General features: G+C 46.7%; 1 protein-coding gene across 1 annotated transcript in view; it reads left to right on the top strand.

The window, feature by feature from the left end:
• The first annotated feature begins 1,753 nt into the window (after positions 1 to 1,753).
• LOC146445545 (uncharacterized) overlaps positions 1,754 to 18,370 on the top strand; it is an 18,363-nt gene continuing 1,746 nt past the window's right edge. The window contains 2 exon segments of the mRNA XM_085075965.1: positions 1,754 to 1,871; positions 16,910 to 16,992. The gene's annotated coding sequence lies outside the window, so the exon portion shown is untranslated.

Genomic DNA, 18,370 nt, shown 5'->3' with positions numbered 1-18,370 from the left:
AAAGAGAGGAGGTGGTTTTATCTGCCAAGAGCAACGCCCAGCGTGAATGTTGCGCTAAAAGGGTCTTCTTCCAAAGACTTGAGTTACTTAAAAGTGGGAGTTGGACAAGATGGGAATTGGACAAAGAATGGGTCGTTTGAGGATAAAGGGGGAGGGAGGACATTGCATTGCTGTTCACTGATGTTGTATTGGCTAAACAGGTTATTCAGGCAGCGCGGATAAGCAAAACTGATCCGCTGACTTTCTCTGTTCGGCTGCATCGGTGTGCCACCGGTGGCTTGGAAACCTCTTCCTTATAGCCACGAGATCGCCCATCTTAAGAACATTTTGTGGAGGTGAAGGAGAAGGATTAGTGGATGTTGAAAGCCGTCTTTTCACAGAGTAAGTCTCAGGCTGAAAAGGGCGGGGGATTGCTACAAATCTTCAAAACTCTTCACTGCCAGTTTGAAACCAAACAACATTGATGTCTAATCCCCCAAGCACGGAGCATTTGTCCAGGATGGGGCCCTTGAGCATTTTTAGGAGTTGATAGGTTGTGTCTGTTTGCCATTACTGCCTGGTCCCTCCCTGTTCAGTTCCAAGCTGCCGCGTATCCCGGAGCTTTCTCCCACCAGAAGAAAGCCCTCAGGTCACTCGGCGGGTGGGCAGTCGGGGTGCTCAGCCCCCCGGCAAGGAGGGACGTGCTTCTCCTCCATAAGTTCCCCCCTCCCCGCACTCATCCCGCCTTCCTCACAGACGTGTGCAAGGGACAAGTGCCAGCAGCCCGAGCCTCTCCACGATGGTCCAGCGGCTCCTCCGGGGCGTGCCATCGGGCTGGCGGCGATTCCCGGTGCCCCGCTCGGCTTCCCGGGAATGCCCCTCCCGGGGGGGGCAGCGAGGCTGAGGCGGGGGTCCCATGGCACCGGCAGCGGGGTGGGCCTGGGCAGGCCGGTGCCGAGGAGGGCAGGCAGGGCAGCAGCTCGGCGCCATCCCGCATCCCAGGTCCCGCATCCCTCCTTCCCCGGGGGACAGCGCGCGGCCCCTCAGGGGCCCCGCGCGCCGTTTCCGTTAAGGGGTGCCGCCGCTGGGGGTGAAGGGGGGTGGGGGGGCGGAACCCCCGCGCGCGCCGCCTCAGGGGGAGCGCGAGGGCCCCTCCCCGGCCCCACCGGGGCGCCTCCCCTGCGGTACCGGGCGGGCACCGGCAGCACGGGGAGCCCTTTCCCCGCCGCCCGGGGAACCGGGGCAGTGAGGGCGACTCTAGGCGCCCGACTCCGCGGAGGGGAGTTCGGGGCCGGGGAGGGTGGGGGGGGCAGGGGGGAGGCGGCCCCTTTAAGAAGAGCCTCGGGCGCGCGGTCTCTTTAAAACGGGTGGAAGGGGCGTGGCTGCCGCGGGCGGGGGCCGGGCTATGTTAATGAAGGGGCGGGGCCGCGAGGCCGGAGGGCGGCTGTCTCTTTAAGAGCCCGGCTGGTACCACCGCGCGGAGAAGGGGGAAGGGACGCAGTCCCCTCCCTTCTGGCCGAGGAGGGGCGGGGCGGGGGGGCCGGGCGAGACCACTGCGCGGCGCGGGGAGCGAGAGGCGGTCCCGCCGCCGGCCGAGTGAGTAGCGGACGGTACCATTGCCGGGGCGGGGCGCGCGCGACGGGCGGTACCATTCCTCTCTCCGCGGGTTGCGGGACGCGGCGGGAGGGGGGCACGGGGGGGGGAAGAACCGGTGTGGGGAAAAGGCGGGGGGGGCGAGCGGGCGGGGGGAGCGGGCGCGAGGGGCTGCGCTGGGCGGTACCATGTGCGCGGGGAGCGGGGGGGGAGGCGCCGGCGGACAATGGAGCCTGTGTGTGTGTGCGGGAGGGGGACGGAGCCGCCGCGCCGCCCCCGCCGGCCCCGGGCTGAGCGCGGTGAGTGCGGGGCGGGCAGCGGCCACCGGCACCCGCACCGCCCTCCCCGAGCTGGGGAGCTGGGGGGGCCCGGAGGTGCCCCGGAGGAGGGGGCGAGGGGCTTGCAGGGGTGCCTGGGGGACTGTGATCCACGGAGGGATGTGTGGGGAGCAGGGATGCTCCGGGAGCTGTGCTCCGTGGAGGGACGTGTGGGGAACCGGGGATGTGCTCTGTGGAGGGACGTGCGGGGAGCAGCGGATGCTCCGGGAGCTGTGCTCCATGGAATGTGTGGGGCACAGGGAATGCCTGGGGGACGTGCTCCGCGGAGGAATGTGTTGGGAGCAGGGGATGCTCCAGGAGCTGTGCTCCATGGAGGGATGTGTGGGGCACGGGGGATATTCGGGGAGCTGTGCAACATGGGGTGTGTGGGGCGGAGGGGATGCCTGGAGGATGTGCTCCATGGAGGGATGTGCTGGGAGCAGGGGATGCTCCAGGAGCTGTGTTCCACGGGGGGATTGGTGGGTAGCAGGGGATATGCTCCATAGAGGGATGTGTGGGGCATGGGAGATGCTCTGTTAGCTGTGCTCCTTGGGATGTGTGGGGTGCACTGGGAGCCCTGGGGGTTGCGCTGTGTGGAGCGGCACATGGAATGCTTTGCCTGCGGTGCAGGGGATGCCCCGGGGGGCTGTGCTGTATGGAGGAATGTATGGGATGCCATAGGGGATATGCTGGGAGGAGGGATGTATGGGCTGCTCTGGGTCGCGGTGTGGTGCATGGGATGCTCCAAAGAGCTGTGCTTGGTGGAGGGATGTGTGGGATGCCCGGTGGTGTGGGGGATGCCCTGTGGCTCTGCTGTGTGGAGGTGTGTGGGGTGCTCCAGGTTGTGCTGGGGTCACTGGGGCTGGGCTGTGTGGAGAGCTGTGGGGTGTGCCCGGGCCGTGCTGTGGAAGAGGACAGTGTTGGGTGGACTGGAGAGGTGGTTGTGAGATTCCAGTCTCAGTGAGTGGCTGGGACATGGGATGGGAGGGGCTGTTGGATTAGGAGTGAAGACTGTCCTAGGAGAAAAGCTGGTGTAAAAGTGGGGCGGGAGCTGCGTGTGTGAACTCTGCAGTTGAGCTGAAGTGAGGGGCTGGAGCACGGAGCTCCGCAGTAGGGATGTAGGGAGTGGGATACAGGGTGAAACATGCAGTGAGAGGGTGGGAGATGGTGTGTGGGACATTAGATCACCTGAGACATGCTGTGAGGAAGGAACGGGGGGCTTTGTTGCAGGAAGTACTGGAACATGGGTGTTCGCAGGGAAAAAAGTGTGGAGAGCTGCATGAAGAAATGAGTATGAGATTTGCTGGGGAGAATGATACATGAAGGGAGGCATGTGAAGAGTTGGGACTTGAGTCATTGTAAGAAAGAGAAATGGGAGTGGGATTGTGGTATGGGGAAGCATTGGGAATCAGAATATGGGATAAGAAGTGCTTTCAGCATGAGAGAGGTGATGCACATGGTCAGGAGGGAAATTGTAGGTCTCTAGAGCTGGGAAGCAGTGTAGGTAGATCTGGGCAGCAGGAATCCAGGGAAGCCAAGCCTGTAGTATCAAACTGGTAGGTGGGATAGTTGTGCCAGAGGAGTTTGTGGGATACTAAGCGTGTAGGAGGGGATCTTGTATACAGGGATTGTGGGGAAGAGCAGTATCTGAAAAGGCGGGGAAAATGTGTTTATTTGGAAGGATTCCTACTAGGTAGAGGAGAGGCTTTGTGTGTGTGTATGCATGAGGGGGAGTCTGTGCTCTGGCTGTCTGTAAAGGGGGATGAGGGGCTAAATCTGTAGAAACACTGCAAATTTCATGAGGTTAAGAGTTGGATGATGAGGATAAAACCAAACAGTGGAGACCCAAATGCTTAGGGAAATGATGGGACAGGTGAATGCATGCAGACGGCAAGGCTCCACTTCTGGGATCAGAGAGAGAGAGAACCTTGTATTTCTGTGTTGTCCAGCTTTCTGTCCCCAAGTTCTCTGTGCAGGTGGAAGGACTATAAAGGCCTCTGAAGATGGGAGTGTTTGGGATGTGGAAGGTGGATGTTACTCAGGGAGGGTAGACAAAGCATGAGGAGACAGATGGGAATAATCTGATGTGACAGTCAATTGTGGGTTACTATTTGGGTGTAAAATATTAAGGTGGGATGATTACATGATTAGTGGTTTAATAGTAAACTACATGAGAAATCAGAAAATTGTCATGCAGCAAAGAAAATATGAAATAAGTGCCAGCTGAGAGCTGGTTGGGGAGTGATTCAAAGCCCATCAAGGTGATAGGGAAGATGCTTTTATTCTTCAGATGCCAAACCGAACTTGGACTCTGAAGCTGATCTGGAAATAACCATGAACCTCACTTTTGGGAGAGGAACATTCCCCAAGTCTTGTAGCCCTTACCTGGTAAAGTAACACCTTTCCTTGGTCTGGGCAGAGAAGAAAGGGTTGTGCCAAAGTTTATCTCTTTAAGCCTCCCTGTTGGTGACTGGTTGCTCTTCTGTCAAAACACATTTGGAGGAAACAGGGGAGACAGCTCTCTCAGTTTTTAGGGGTTCCAGTAACATTTTTATTTTCCTTGAAAGCATTTTGTCCTTGTTTTCTCTGTGAAAAGCCCACACAGACATAGGATGCTCTGAAAGACCCTTAAATGCATCGAGCTTTAAAAGCATGAGGAAAAAAAGCCATCTTGTTTTTTTTTTTTTTCTGTTTTGTTGGATTATTTGGTCAGTGATTGCTCGAGATATTACAAAAACAAACGTTGGAAAGCTAGGCAAGGCATTATATGAAATCAAATAAAAGGGTATGGAATGAACGAATTAACATACCTAAGCAGCTTTGTTCCCACTTCTTTTTGTTTACCTCTGTCCTGCTTCCTATGAGGTCTGTAATGGCCAATTTCTGGCTGAAGTGGGATGTTACAGGTGTGGAATTGGCTGAGTTGAACTGGGGCACACACACACAGAGCCGTTTTGTGTCCATCCTACGGCAAAGGAGCTGTGCTTGCAGGACTGCACACGCCTGCATCCCATGGCACAGAGATCTGCTTTCTTGCCTGAACTACAGGGGTTGTTTTCCTGAGGTTTTATAGCCATTTTGGATAAGTTGGCATGATGGCTCTGTTACGTGGTGTGGATTTTTTTTTTTTTTTGTTTTAACAGTGATCTCCAACAAAGAGATTATTTTTGATGAATGTGTCCTTTTTTTCTTACTCAGTGCGTAAAAATGGCTCAAGGGCTCATATTCTTTCCCTGTCTCCCTTGCTGGCCTCTCCTCAAACAACAAAAGAAAGGCATCTTTCTTTTTTTTGACTTGGAGTTAGCAACGATGTTAGTTTGGGGATTTTTGAATTTTCTCAGTGGGGCGAGTGCATTTTTGTTTTGGTTTGGTTTTTTCAAATCTGTTTTTTTGGGTCGGGATTTTTATTGTGGAGAGGGGTCTGGGGATCGTGGGTCTCACTGCACTTGTGTGAACTCTTAACACCTTAATTGAAGGGGTGGAGATGCTGAATCACTAACAAAGACCTCCTTTATCCAAAATGTTAATCAATCATTGACGTTAAATAAGTGTGAACAAAACCAAGCAAAAAAAACCCCACCCTAAACAAGTTTTTGTGTAAGTCCCCCTCCCATTCAGCTGCTCATCTTTGGTCAGGTTAACGTGATAAATTCTTTTGGGGATATATTTTGTGTCTCTGCACTTGGTTTTTGCAATGTCTGGTAAAAGTTCTGTTTATGGCTTCCCAGTGTAGCTTTCCCAATACAGATTATTTAGCTCACAGATATCTAAAGATGTTCTGGGAGAAACTGTGATTTGCTCTGGTGTGGGGGAGTAGCTGGACTATGATGGTATTGTTGTGACCATCTTTTTGTAGGCTACGGTCTGGTTTTTTTTTTTTTTCCTTATTTGTTTTAGGGAGGTATTTTGCTTTTCTCTCTTGTGATCGGTTATTTTGTTTATTGGTCAACACAATCTTCCAAGCTAGGCAGGACCTGAATTCTAATGTGAAGAAAAATAAATAAGTTTCTGTGCATACAACCAGAAACTTTGTAGATCTCTTCTGCATATTATGAATACAAAGGGTGTGGACTCTTTCTTCCCTGTGCTTTCCCCCTTTCCCCCCATCTCACATTTCATCTTTATAGTTCATGTGCTTGAATTGTTTTCAGTTAGGGTTAGTCCACAGCCAGAGAAACTGTATTTGTCACCAAATATCCAAATATAGAAACTGAGGCGACTATAAGCCACAAGGCTAAAATATTCATATACTACAGCTTTTCTGAGCAGTTTATATGTTTGATGTGGATAAGAATGGAGTACCTTTGATCCACGTTTCCCAGCTATTCAAAGGCTTGCTACTCTGTAGCACATTGACTTCCCATACCTATTTCTACATGTTTCTTTCTAGATGTTGTTTTTCCTCTGAGTTCTTGACATGCTGTGTCAATTCTCTTGCCTTACAAACCGTGCCCGTGGCTTAGGAATTTTGCTGGTCTTTTATAAATTCAATAGGAAAAAACCCAAACCCTGAACAACAATAACAACTTTATCCTGTGAAGCAATAACACTCAAGTGAGTATTCAGACTAATTCCTATCTTAAATATGAGCTGTGCTACCTTGCAGGGCTTCATCTCTTCTGCTTTGTGCAAGTCTGTCAGAATTTCTTCACAGCAATGCAAGCAGCCTTCATAAAATCCTTCTAACTGGTTTGTGTGGCCTTGGACTTCACAGAAATCTCTGTGCCTCGCTAAGGTCTGTGGTCTGTTTACATAGATATGAAGTCCTTTAACCCAGCAAGTCTTGCTGTGGGCTTGGATTTCCTGCTTACAAGCTCTGCTGGAGTCCCTCTAGTCTTCCTGCTGGCAAAATAAAGGTGTTAACTCAGGTTTTCAGAGCAATTTGTGAATGGAAGGAGATTTCATTCCTGAATTTTTGTTCAAGCACTGCTTTGCCTATTGAATTTAAAAGAGCTTTCCCCTACATACCCTTACTTGTCTGTTAGTGCTTTTGTTTTTTTACTGTTTTAAAAGTTAAATTGTTTCAGAGCTTGACCTCCTTTGTAGCAGGGACTATACAAGTCCAGAAGAACAGGAACCTTATTCATAATTAGGAAGTCCAGATAATCTTGAAGAACTTGAACAAAAAAAAATCGATCTGTTGGGAAATTTCTGAAGGTTTGCCTTTAAGACCATGCAGGCTCACAAACTGGTTAGCAACAATAGGTGACATTTTAATGTGCTGAATCCAAGGGAACTGTTCCAGTGTTGACTTTTAATTTATACTTCTGAAGAAGCAGGGTTGTACTTTGTGACTGCACCCTTACCTGTGAGCCCAGCTGCCCTCTGTTCCTATTCCTGTGAGCACTTCCTTCAGTGCTAGAGCTGGGTTTTGAGGAGTCCTTGGTGCTCATCTGTTTTGACTCTGCACCAGCCCTCTGTGTGTGCTGGTGCTGCTGTTGGAGCAGCTGGATGCTGGAACAGATCATGGAGCTGATCTGGATTAGAAGTAGCCTGGCAAAGAAATGATGATACTTAGCCTGCATCAGTTTGCCAAACTGGTTCACTGTTTGGCCACGGGCACATCAGAGTGTGGTGCAGGGGTGGAAGTAAATATTGGTAGCAGCAGTTCTTCAAGCTGGCTTTGCTGCCAAAAGGAATGCTCATCTAACTAAACCCCTAAGAGTCTGCTAAACCTGCTAAATGATTTTTACACCTGTTTGTTACAGCTTCCCTTGCCTGAGAACTGTTCCTCCAGCTTACCTTGTTCTTTTTGCCAAAAATCATCTCTGAACACACATGCAAAGTATCAAAAGAGAAGCCCTCTTTAAGAAGCTTTAAGCAGGGCCAACAGAAAAATGTGATGGTTTAACTATGGAAGAGTTTCTGCTGCTTCAAGACTTTCTAGATGATACAGAACATGTACAGTAAATTGACGATAGACTGTTTAGTGTGGTTGCAATTAAGCAGTGAAACTCATGCTGTGAGAATCTTGCTGAGGAGCAAGAATTCAACAAGAGTTAAAAAGCATCAGATGTCTTTAAGAATATGAAGAATATTCAATTATTGTAATCAGTGACAGTAGAAATTTTGGAAGAGGTATTAAGCCTGTGGTCTAAACCTTCTTTTTTATTCTGCTCTAGCAGTTATGCTTCTATATTGGAAAGGGGAGGGATGGAATAGCCTGTTGTGCCTGGATTTGCTGCAGTGTTCTCACACCCTTCTCTGGAAACTTGATTGAGAACCAGTGTGTGAGATGTGCCGTAGGCTTCTGGTTGGATCCTGCTGAACCATCCTGAAATCTGGTCTGAATTACTAAACTGTGACTTGTAAACTGCTGCTTCGCAACTTTTTACGTTTTCTTGATTCCTACTTCTGTAGGTTGTTCTTACCTACTCTTTTGTGCAGTTGAATCTGAGTGCTCTGGTTTTGATCTACTTTGATAATACTCGCTGAATTTATTTTAAATACTGTTATGAAATTGCAGTTAACTATATCTGAAGAATGAATGTTATCTCTTTAGAGAGATCCCTTTTTTCAAACAGACTTAAAAGCTGAAGTAAGATTTTCCTTGTTTGGCCCCTGAGAAGATGCTTGTAGAGAAGGGAAGGGAGGTGAACAGTGGAGCTATAAGGTGGTTGGCCTGTTGTTTTTTTTTTTTTTTTTAAAGCCTAGGCAGAATCAGTGAAAAAATTTTGAAGGAAGGAAAAAGGAAAGTGTGTTTTACCACTGACATGATTTCTTTCAACAAAAAAAGATGCAGCAACGTCCTCTGTGATTTCACTGAAAATTGGGTGCTGTAGTCTTGAAAATAATGCTAGTTTTAAGTGCTCCTTAGTGGTCCAGTCGATGGCATAAAGAGTGGATGATACACACAATAATTTAGCTGCATATGGAATTGAGGGCAAGCTTGCTGTTTTCTGTATTGAGTTCAGAGCAATTGTTGCTCAGGCACAGATAGCCACACAGCTGCCTGTTCAAATCCTAGCATTAGCAATTACTCTGAGCTGGGTGTCTTGTTTGCATGGCTGTTTGGCCTCTTAAGAAAGCAGTGCCACTGTGTTTTTCCTCCTTAGCTTTCTGGTGGGGCTCTGTCTGCAGAGTAGCAGAGCAAGAGAGCTTTAAATCACTGACACATCTTGTCACTGGACGGTCTCCTTGTGCCTGTGGTTGTCCTCTCTGCCTTCTGAACAAAGGGTGCAGATATCTGTTTTACCTATCAGCGGTGTGGCTGGGGCCCATGGGATCTTTTAAAACCAGAGTTGCTTGGATTTGGTGGTGAACTTGAGAACAGAGCTTGGCTCTTAATGTGCTTGTGATTTATCTACTCGACCATGTTACTTACGCTCTACAAATTGCTTTAAGTCCATGAGTCTGCCCGTGTATGTTGTGTCAAGCTATCTTTGCCACCTTTGCAGTGATTATAGAGTTGTGAAGATCTGAACAAAAATTCTAGTTTAGTGGTTAATGATAAAAACACTGGGAAGATCAAGCAGTGCAGACCATTTTTGTGGTTGCTCAGAGCTCTGCTTTCTGCACTTTGCTAACTGGACTTCTTCAGGTATCCTGATACCACTGTTCCACTGCCTGTGAAATGGCAGTGTTGCATCTATGTGCCAATCTGGATTTGTTTGAAGATTGATTAGAAATGTATTTGCAGTGTAATATAAAACCAAGCTGTAGCTGTTGAGGTGAGCAGCCACAGCCTCAACAGGGAGAGCTGGTAAAATGGACAGTTGAGGCAGTCCTGTGTATGGAGAAACCCTTTTCAGGACTTCTGCCAGTGGAATGGAAGCTCTCCTCCACATTTTATATGTATATATGAGACAGGAGTAAAGAACTTCAGGTCAAAATGATTTGACAGCTTGTTAGCAAGAAAACACTTTCTTCTGTATCTTCAAAATAATTATTTTATATATATATGTATATATATTAAAAAAACCAAACATTTGAACCTTCTTGTAGTTGGGGATAGAAGGTCGAAACTGTCAGGCAAATAGCCACCATCCAGCAGAAATGCTTCTGAATGCTCTAGTGAAAGCCAGCTTTGATTTGACAGTTATGAGGCTTTGAAAATAGCGCTGTGTTTATACAGCACAGTAAATACTTTGAAGTGCGTTAGGCTGTGCTGTACATGCGTGGCTAACTAGAGGAATATTAAATGCCTACATCTTGTGTTGGGTGAGGGAGGATCCCTCAGCAATTGGAATTGCATGCTCCTCGTACTTTTATAAGATCGTGTCAAAGCAGTAGATTCGATAATAGACCTGATTATACAATTGCTTAATTTCTTGTCAAAATAACATTTTTACATGCAGTGTTCTGAGATCTTGGAGGTGACCTCATGTTATTTATCAAATGTCAGTTTTTCATCCCAGCAGCTTTGATATAATCATGTAGCATCGTGGAGTACTGTGTACATGCAGTTTTTGCTTGCTGGAGTTCTTTGAAGTGCCTTACTCCTTAGAAGAGTCATTGCTGTGTGGAAGATCCTACATTTAACGACTGGGAAACCAGTATGGAATCGCTGCACGGTGTCACTGAGGGTTGTGCTGCATCTCACATGCCTAACATGGGTCTAAAAGCAAAGAAGTGAGAGGTTCAGTGCACCAGGAACAAGCACACCCTGCCACACGTCTTACCCAGCAGTAAGCTGGAGGGGATGTAGTAACTCTTCAGCTCTGCTCCCGTGGGAATGCCAGCTTTGTGGTGCTGAGTTCCCTGGGTGCTTGAGAACAGCAGGAGGGCTTGTGTAAAGGAGCAGAGCAGAGGGATGGCTGGTGGTGACAGTCCTGAATGAAAACTGGTCTGGCAGACACTGCTGGAAGGTAGTGATGCTCAGGGGAGCCTTGGAAAAGTGCTCATTTGGGATGAGAGAGACCAGAGAGCTGGAAAGGTGAAGGTTAACATGAAGGCAGGTGTATGGGTTGCCCCCAGCAATTCCAATTGGCGTCGTGTGTCATGTCTGCTTGCAGCAGAGTGGGGAATTACTGCTTGCTGTAGCACTGGCTTTTCCTCAGAGGAGCTCTGTCCTGTACTGACCCATCCCAGCCCCACTTAGCTTATGAAAACTGACAAGACTGCAGCCCAAGGAGTTACGCCTGAGGATTGCTTCTTATCTTTCATTCTGGAAGCCTGTTGAAGGGATGCCGAAAGGGAAGGAAAAAGCACTTGGGTTTTTTCCATGCTGAACTGAGAGGTGACTTGTTTTTCCCAAGCTTTTTGTTTAAGCAGTGTGGTGTTAATACTTGTTGAAGAGCAAACTGCTGTCTCCTCAGTCCTGTCTCCCCATCCAATATTTCAGTGTATTTTTCCCCCAGCCCCTTTCAGCAGATTAGTTTCTAGAGAGTGGGCTGCTGGCAAGTTTGATACAGGTGTCTTTTACCCATGGTTGTTCATGCTGATGTCCCTATTTAAATTTTTGAAAAAATAAACCCAGAGAAGTAAGGGGAAAGAGATTGCCTGTGGCTTCTCATAACTCCTGAAAAGTAAATGAAGTTTAGACAGAAGCCAAAGGTATGAAAGCAGCCCATGGAAAACTCCATCATTACCCACTGGACTCCTGCATGCAATGCTGACTGATGCTGAGGCTATTAACTGCTAACATGATATGTTAGTAGTTAATAGGAAAGCTGCAGAAGCCTGTCATATATTAGGGAAATACTGTTAAAACATTTCTTGAAAAATCCCTTATTGCTCGAGATCTTGATCTTTATCAGTGTTAGCAATAGCTGGAACTCCAGGGCAGCCGGGCTGCTGCTCAGGTGAGCAACGCTCCACGTAAGGTGCTCCAAACTCCACTTGTAAAGTACATAGACTGCTCCCAGCATTGCTAACAGAGGTGGAGCTGAAGTGATGTTGGCAGCTGCGCTGGAGTGCAGCAGGGCTGAGCTGAGGTCAGCATGATGTCATGACAGGGAGCAGGACGGTGTCCCTGATGCCCTGGCAGTGGCCTGGCTGACCCACACCTGCCAGTACCACTGCTGCTGCAGAAGCTGAAATGGCAGGAACGCTGAGGGGAAGTGTTCATAATGTTCCTGTACAGAAGCAGATAGTTGTAGCTTAGGCTTTGAGGGTTTTTTAAAAAAAAATTTATTTTGGCTTTTTCCCCAGACTGATTTCTGGAACTGTGTCAGAATCTGCGAAGAGCTTGTTCCAGTCCCAAGTGAACCAAGTAGTTCAAGTGTTTTTTACATAATGGCAGCTGAGAAATTGAAAGGCTCTCTGTTTTTGTCTGTGTACACCTTGAAACTGATCACCAGCATCCATAAGTGTTTGTCTCCTCCATTACTTTGGGGGAAGGAGTTGTATAGAGTCAGAAGCTGTCTAGGACAGCCATTCATCCCCACTGGATTAATAATGTACTGAAGTGTTGTTAGATACACTGAAAATAAAGTTTAATGGACATGTAGTTTTCTGTTTGACAAGAAGTGTTAGTGTTATTCACAACTCTTAAAAGTGGTGCTTGTGAAAGTAGCGGACAACGTGTCTGTTGCAAAGGACTATTTTGAATCATTTTTTTAAAGAACCTAAAAAGACTGATTGCTTGTACAGCCTTTATATCATGGCTACTGTTGGTTATCTGTGTGCTTGTCAGGAGGAAGAGAATAGTTGCTAGAGATACAATTTTCTCAGAAAATAGAATAGTGACATCAGAAACTCATAAAACACTTAGTTCTTTGAGCCTTTGGGTTTGTACTGTGCTTTGTCAGTGATTGTCTTCACTGCACATTTTAAGGATGTAGAGCAAAAGGTTGGATTTTCTGTGGCCTTTGTTGTTTTGAATGGACTTCAGGAGAGATTTTTTCTTTGGGAATGGTCCATATGTGTACTGATAGGAGTTGGGGGGAAGTGTGGGAGGGAGGGTGTCTGTACTGTCTTGTTTGAGAGATGTGGATGGGCAGGCACAGGGAGACACAGTAGAGCTGCATTGTGTGACCACACTGCACTGCATTTGCATGGGCCTGATTCAGTATATTCTTCAGTTTCTGAGAGGCTTATCCTGTGGTCCTAAATTCTTACATTCCATTAAGCAGCTCAAAGGAACTTCTCTCCATGTAATGTCATAGCATCTTGCAAGTCCTTGCCATGTCTGTGTCTGTAGGTCTTCAAGGTGCCAATTTTAAGTGAGTCTGTCTTTTCTCAGCCCCTTTCTATGTGCTTCAGGGCTGGAGGTAGTTGTGGGCAATAACCTACTCATTTATAGTTCAACAGAGAGGTACTTGCACACCACATGCACAGGACAAAGTATTTTCCCTATGGAGGTTGCAGTGCTGCCTGGTGGAGATTATATAGTCCCCACATTCATGCTATCTAAACTTATTTTGTGACAAGTTCTTGATGATTCTGTTTATTGAGAGTAATTTCTGGTATAAAACCGTGAGCAGAGAGTTAATTCTGTGCAGACTTTAGATTAGCAGTGATTTCTCTCATGTGGGTAAGGTGGAATGCTTTGGAAGACTGTGAGGACTTTGTGTATGCCATCCTTTTTTATAGTCAGGATATAAACATAGGACAGTCCATACTGTTTCAGGAAAAGTTAGGACCATCTAGAAATTGATGACTGTCTGTGAGTTGCCATCTAATCAGCTTAGATGAACAAGTTATCTCTACCTATCCTTAGGTATTTCATGTTACCTTTCCTTATGTACCTGAGGTATTTCTGCCCTTGTTTAAAAAGGGCAGAGGAACCTGGCAGAAGATGGGCACCAAGTGTACTTCAACAAGCATAAGTCTATCCATGCCTTTGCCATCAGTCAGTGCTGCCTCCTTTGTGCCAGTGAGCACATGGACACCTGGTGGGATTAAACAGGAAAGTTGTCTCCTGAAAATTATTCATATCTTATCTAGAGTAAATTTTCACAAGTATCACAAGTGCTAGAGATGGCTGGAACAGGTAGAGTTGGTAGGCTTAGGCTGGTTGCAGTTGCTTTCCTGGGTCCAGCCCAGAGTTGGTGTGCAGAAGGCAAAGTTGCATTTTGGCAGACCTGTTTGAATACTGATGGGTTCAGTCCTGGTTGTGTTGCAAGCATGTGCTTTATGCATTCCTGGGAAAGGATGAGGAGGACAGCTTTTGCTAGGACATAGAGGCAGATTTAAAGGTGTATTTAATAGCCCTTGGTAGGGAGCTCTAGAAACTTGGACTGGTTCAAGGGATTAAAGGTTGTCCTGTGTCCCTATATCCTCAAGTGTCATGGGGATATGTGCTGGGTGTAGAATACTCATGTTGTTTTATCTATTTGCTTTTACACGATCTTAAAGAAGTCTGACGGCTCAATAAAAGCATTGAATAACACTTCCTGTGTCCTCCTTGTTTCCCAGTTGCTCTCCTTATCAATGAGGTGTGTAATCAAGTCCTTTATTAAACAGAGGCTTATTAAAAAGTAACATGCAGCTCAGCTGCCAGTGTGTAAAATAAGCAAAGGCTCAACAAAACTGTTAAGTGCAGCATGTGAAGAAAACCAGTGGTAACTCTTGGGTGTAGTGGAGTCACCTTTTGCCAGTGCAGCTGTTCTCCCTCTCTTGTGGTTGAATGAGGGTCGGAGGAATTGGAGGTGCCCTTCCCAGCGGAATTGTGCTGAAGGAGCGCGTTGGCTGATTCATTGCCTTGCCCCACCTCTGAGGTCGCACTGGGAATCCACTGGTGGATGCACTTGCAGAAGTTTGCTTCCTGGTGGCTGTCAGGATCGGTGGTTGTTCAAATACCTCCTGCTGCTGCTGTTCTTGGTTCTTCCTAAAGCTTCTGTTCTTCCCTGAGCAGTCTCTTATTCCACTCTCTCCTTCCTTACCCACTCCACTGTCACAGATACAATTCAGGGTGCAGGCTCAGCTTGCATTCAAAGTTATCATTTGTTTTCTGCAGCAGCAGGTCTCTAGCCTTTTTTCTTTTTCCGTGCTGATTTTGAGCTCTCACCACCCTCAGTCCAGTACAGACTGACAGTCTCAGAAAGGCCACGGGGAAAATAGCAGTGTACTCTTTCTTGTGTGCAGAGAAAGGTTTCTTGCCTTTAAAGCTGCATGTCACAGTCAGGCCACAAGTCTGATACTTTTATCTACTTGGTATGCCTTTATTTCATCTCTCCACATTCTCCTTCTCAAAGAGGGAGAAAAGACTGAAGTGAATCAGTGATATCTGCAGCTGTTCCTGTTGGAATAGCCATAATGCTGTACACCCCCAAGTACTTGACCACTTGTCTCTATCAAGCTTCTGCAGCTTAAGTTCATAAAGTAGGAATTAGCTAGTTTGGATTTATTTTTTTTAACCTTCTGTTTGCAGTACAGTAATATGGTGGCCGGTTTGTGCATGGGTGGTTCAAATACTTAACCAAAAGGCAAACCAAGATGTTCATTTGCATCTTGTTAGTTATTCTGTGGTAGCTGCTTGTGTACAAGCTCTCAGCCTTTTCTCTTAAATTCACTGTGAAGCAAACTGTCTTGTGCTGACTGTGGACTGAGAGCGTGCAGGTGAGCAGCAGAGATGGGACACTAGGGAATGGAATTACACTGCAGTAACTGTCTGGGTAGTCTAAAATATGGACAGTGCCCCTCTTGCAGTCCTGAGCTATGGTCTGCAAGGCTGCCCTTCTCTGGTGCTTTGCCAAGTTTGGATTGACTATTACAAGCAATAGAGCTCTGACCAGTGTTTGGGATAGGTTCTCTCCATCCTGATGTGTGCTGGTGTTCACATATTTTCCTCTTCAAGGGAAAAGGTGATTTCTGTCCCTGCTTTGGTAGAGTTGTGTCAGTATTGGCACTGGCATGGCTCAGCCTGTATTGTTTCGATGGGTGGGGTGGGGGAGAGGAGAGAGGAGATATACCTGGGTAATTGGATTCTGAGATGATTGTGCTGCTGTGGTTTTACTGGATGAAGCAGCTTGTTGCGATAGGTGTTAGTTTCAGCTTCTGTCTGCAGGTGTGACTTGGCTAGATAAGGATGGTCTATCACGTTGATGATTTCATTGTTTGATTTGGCTGGACTGGGTGGAGAATGTGGCTACATTGTTTGGGACTAGCTTTGTAGTTTGGTTTTGTGAAGTGGATTACATAGCAGCACATTGCTACATTATTAAGGTGAAGCTGCAGCAGATAGTTGGAGAATGTTGGAGGGAAGAGAATATGCACAGGCTTTCACAATGCATAACTAATTGAGCCTCTAGCTCCTGTGTTTCTGTTGGGAGATCTGGTCAGCAGAATGCATTGGGATTACACAGAAAAACTTTGGTAGTGATTTCAGTTTGCAGTTGTACTTTAACTGCAAGGCTGCCCATGCTGTGTAAATAGCTGAGCGTGCTCTGAGACCACGCTGGCCCTGACAGTGTGAGTGTTGTCTGGATTCATACTGTTCTTGCAGCCTCTACAGTTTTCACAGTGGGTGAGAGAGAAGCTAGCAGGTCACTGCTCTTTTTTTTCCTGACCTCAACTTCACCAGTAAGCCATTCTTCAGAGCCTCCATTTCCTTGTATTGCCAAACTTTCGGGCACTTAAATTTGCTTTGGATTCCCTTCCTCCTGTAGGGTATGCAATGATGTAAAGTAGGAGCTGCCAGAACTGTAGATATTACTTCTTCCTTCTAAAACCTGCCTGGTTTTCCCCTAGATGTGAGTGCCTGGCTTTACCTGATACTTGATGGTTTTATTTATACATTGTCTGGCTGTGGAGGAGGTTGCATATACAAAGCACAAGGGTTTGGCAGGAGTTGCTGGGCACATTGTGAGGGGAAGGTGAGCCTTTGAAGAGAGATGGGTGCAGAGAAGGGAAGGTGACATGTCCAAGCTTCGTGCCAGCTTCTCTAAGCACAGATGAGCTCATGGGAATCCAGGTGGCTGAAACATGGGAATGCTAAAGCAGATCTGCCCTATTTCCCCTCCATGGGCAGCATGGATCTTCAGAGTCTTCCGGTCAGATGGTGGCTTTTTGGGTCCTTGTCGGTGGTTCAGAGCAAGTCTTGATTTTTCTGCTTCTGTGTTTGGATGCATGGAAGGGGTGCACAGCTTGCTGTGAGTCCTTGTTGGTGAAACTTTTCCTCTCTCTTCCTTTTCCAGGTGACTGTTTTTTGTGAGAGAAGTGGTTTGCAACTCATGGCCTCCATGATGAGTACTGCAGTGTCGTGACACCAGGGGTCTTGGTAAGCTACTTGCTGGAAAGGCAAGGACCTATGATATCTCCACCAATGCAGATCCATCTTTTATCTCTGCAGTAGAAGTTTGAAGTAATTTTAAGCCATCCAAATTGTAGGCTGCAACTGAGTGGGGTGGGGCTACATTTTCACCTGTTCTCACCTCCTCTTTGGAGCTTGCAATGACACTGATGTAGTTACATGATCAACCAGACAGATCAGGGGGCAAATCCAGCTGAATAGAAATTTCTGTTTCCCTTGGGTTAGTTCCCATTCACATCTTTCCCTGATGTGGCCAGGAGAGGTGGTGAGAATGAGTAGCCAGCTGAACCATCCCTTTTCCCTGCAACCTTTGCCTGGCATACCTTAAAGCCATCCTGAAAATACAGTCTTGGATGTAGCTTGCCAAAATGTCTTGAAAAGTTGTTTGGCCATTCACTGTCACTGACCCTACGTCTAATTTTAAAGCAATGATATAGGCTTTGCTATGGCAGGCAAACTCCAGCTGCAAAAATATATTTCTCTAGAGCTTTTCCATTATTGAACCCTAGATTTCCAGGCATATATATGTTAGAAGTGCATTGAGAAAAATCATGAGACATTCCATTTCACATTATAAAAGATGGCACATTCCCTGTGTGCAGAAATAAGAAGCCGAGGAAGTTGAGTTGCTGTTGTTCCACCAATGAATGTATTGATGTATCCTTTAGAGCTCTTCCTGGTAAGAATAAATTTAAACTGAGATTGGAAAGCACGGTTCCCTTGCAAGTGCATCATTTCCAATATATGGAATATACATGTATATAGAATAATGAAAAGTAGGGTTAAAAAATTGAAAAGTTCCCATCCCATCGTGGGTGAAGTACTTGAAAGGTTGGTGATGTCAGGAATACTGTGTAGCCAGTGTGATTGTCATTCTTCTCTTCATGTTTTCTCATTGCACTGTGCAAAACTGGGACTCTGAGCCAATTCTCATCTTGTAATAAAAGCTAACATAATGCATAAATATCCAAATGGAAAAGCAGAGGATGAAACAACTAGAATACTTAAGTTCATCATGCAGACATCTATGTCCTGCTGTAAACATCAAGCTCTGCTCACTTTAATGCTGGTACTCCTTTTTTCATTTTTTTTTAAACCTGGAATTCACTGTGTTTTCAGTCACATCTTCACATTAAGTGAGGATGCTGATATTTCACTGAGTTGGACTGACTTTTACAGATGTATCAATCTCTTGAAAAGCAGAGTTGGGTGCTGTTGATAATGTTACAGTTTTGTTGAACAAAACAGACATAGCCAAATTTGCATGCAAAGATGATACAATTTAGATATGTGTGAAGAGGTTCTCTCTCCTCTTTAATGTAGCACCAGCTCCAATTGCAACATA

The sequence above is a fragment of the Lichenostomus cassidix genome, chromosome 1 (genome assembly GCF_008360975.1).
Source record: "Lichenostomus cassidix isolate B80296 chromosome 1, HeHo_3.0, whole genome shotgun sequence".
In the NCBI taxonomy this organism is placed as follows: Eukaryota; Metazoa; Chordata; class Aves; order Passeriformes; family Meliphagidae; genus Lichenostomus; species Lichenostomus cassidix.
This window is presented reverse-complemented; position numbering and strand designations above follow the sequence as displayed.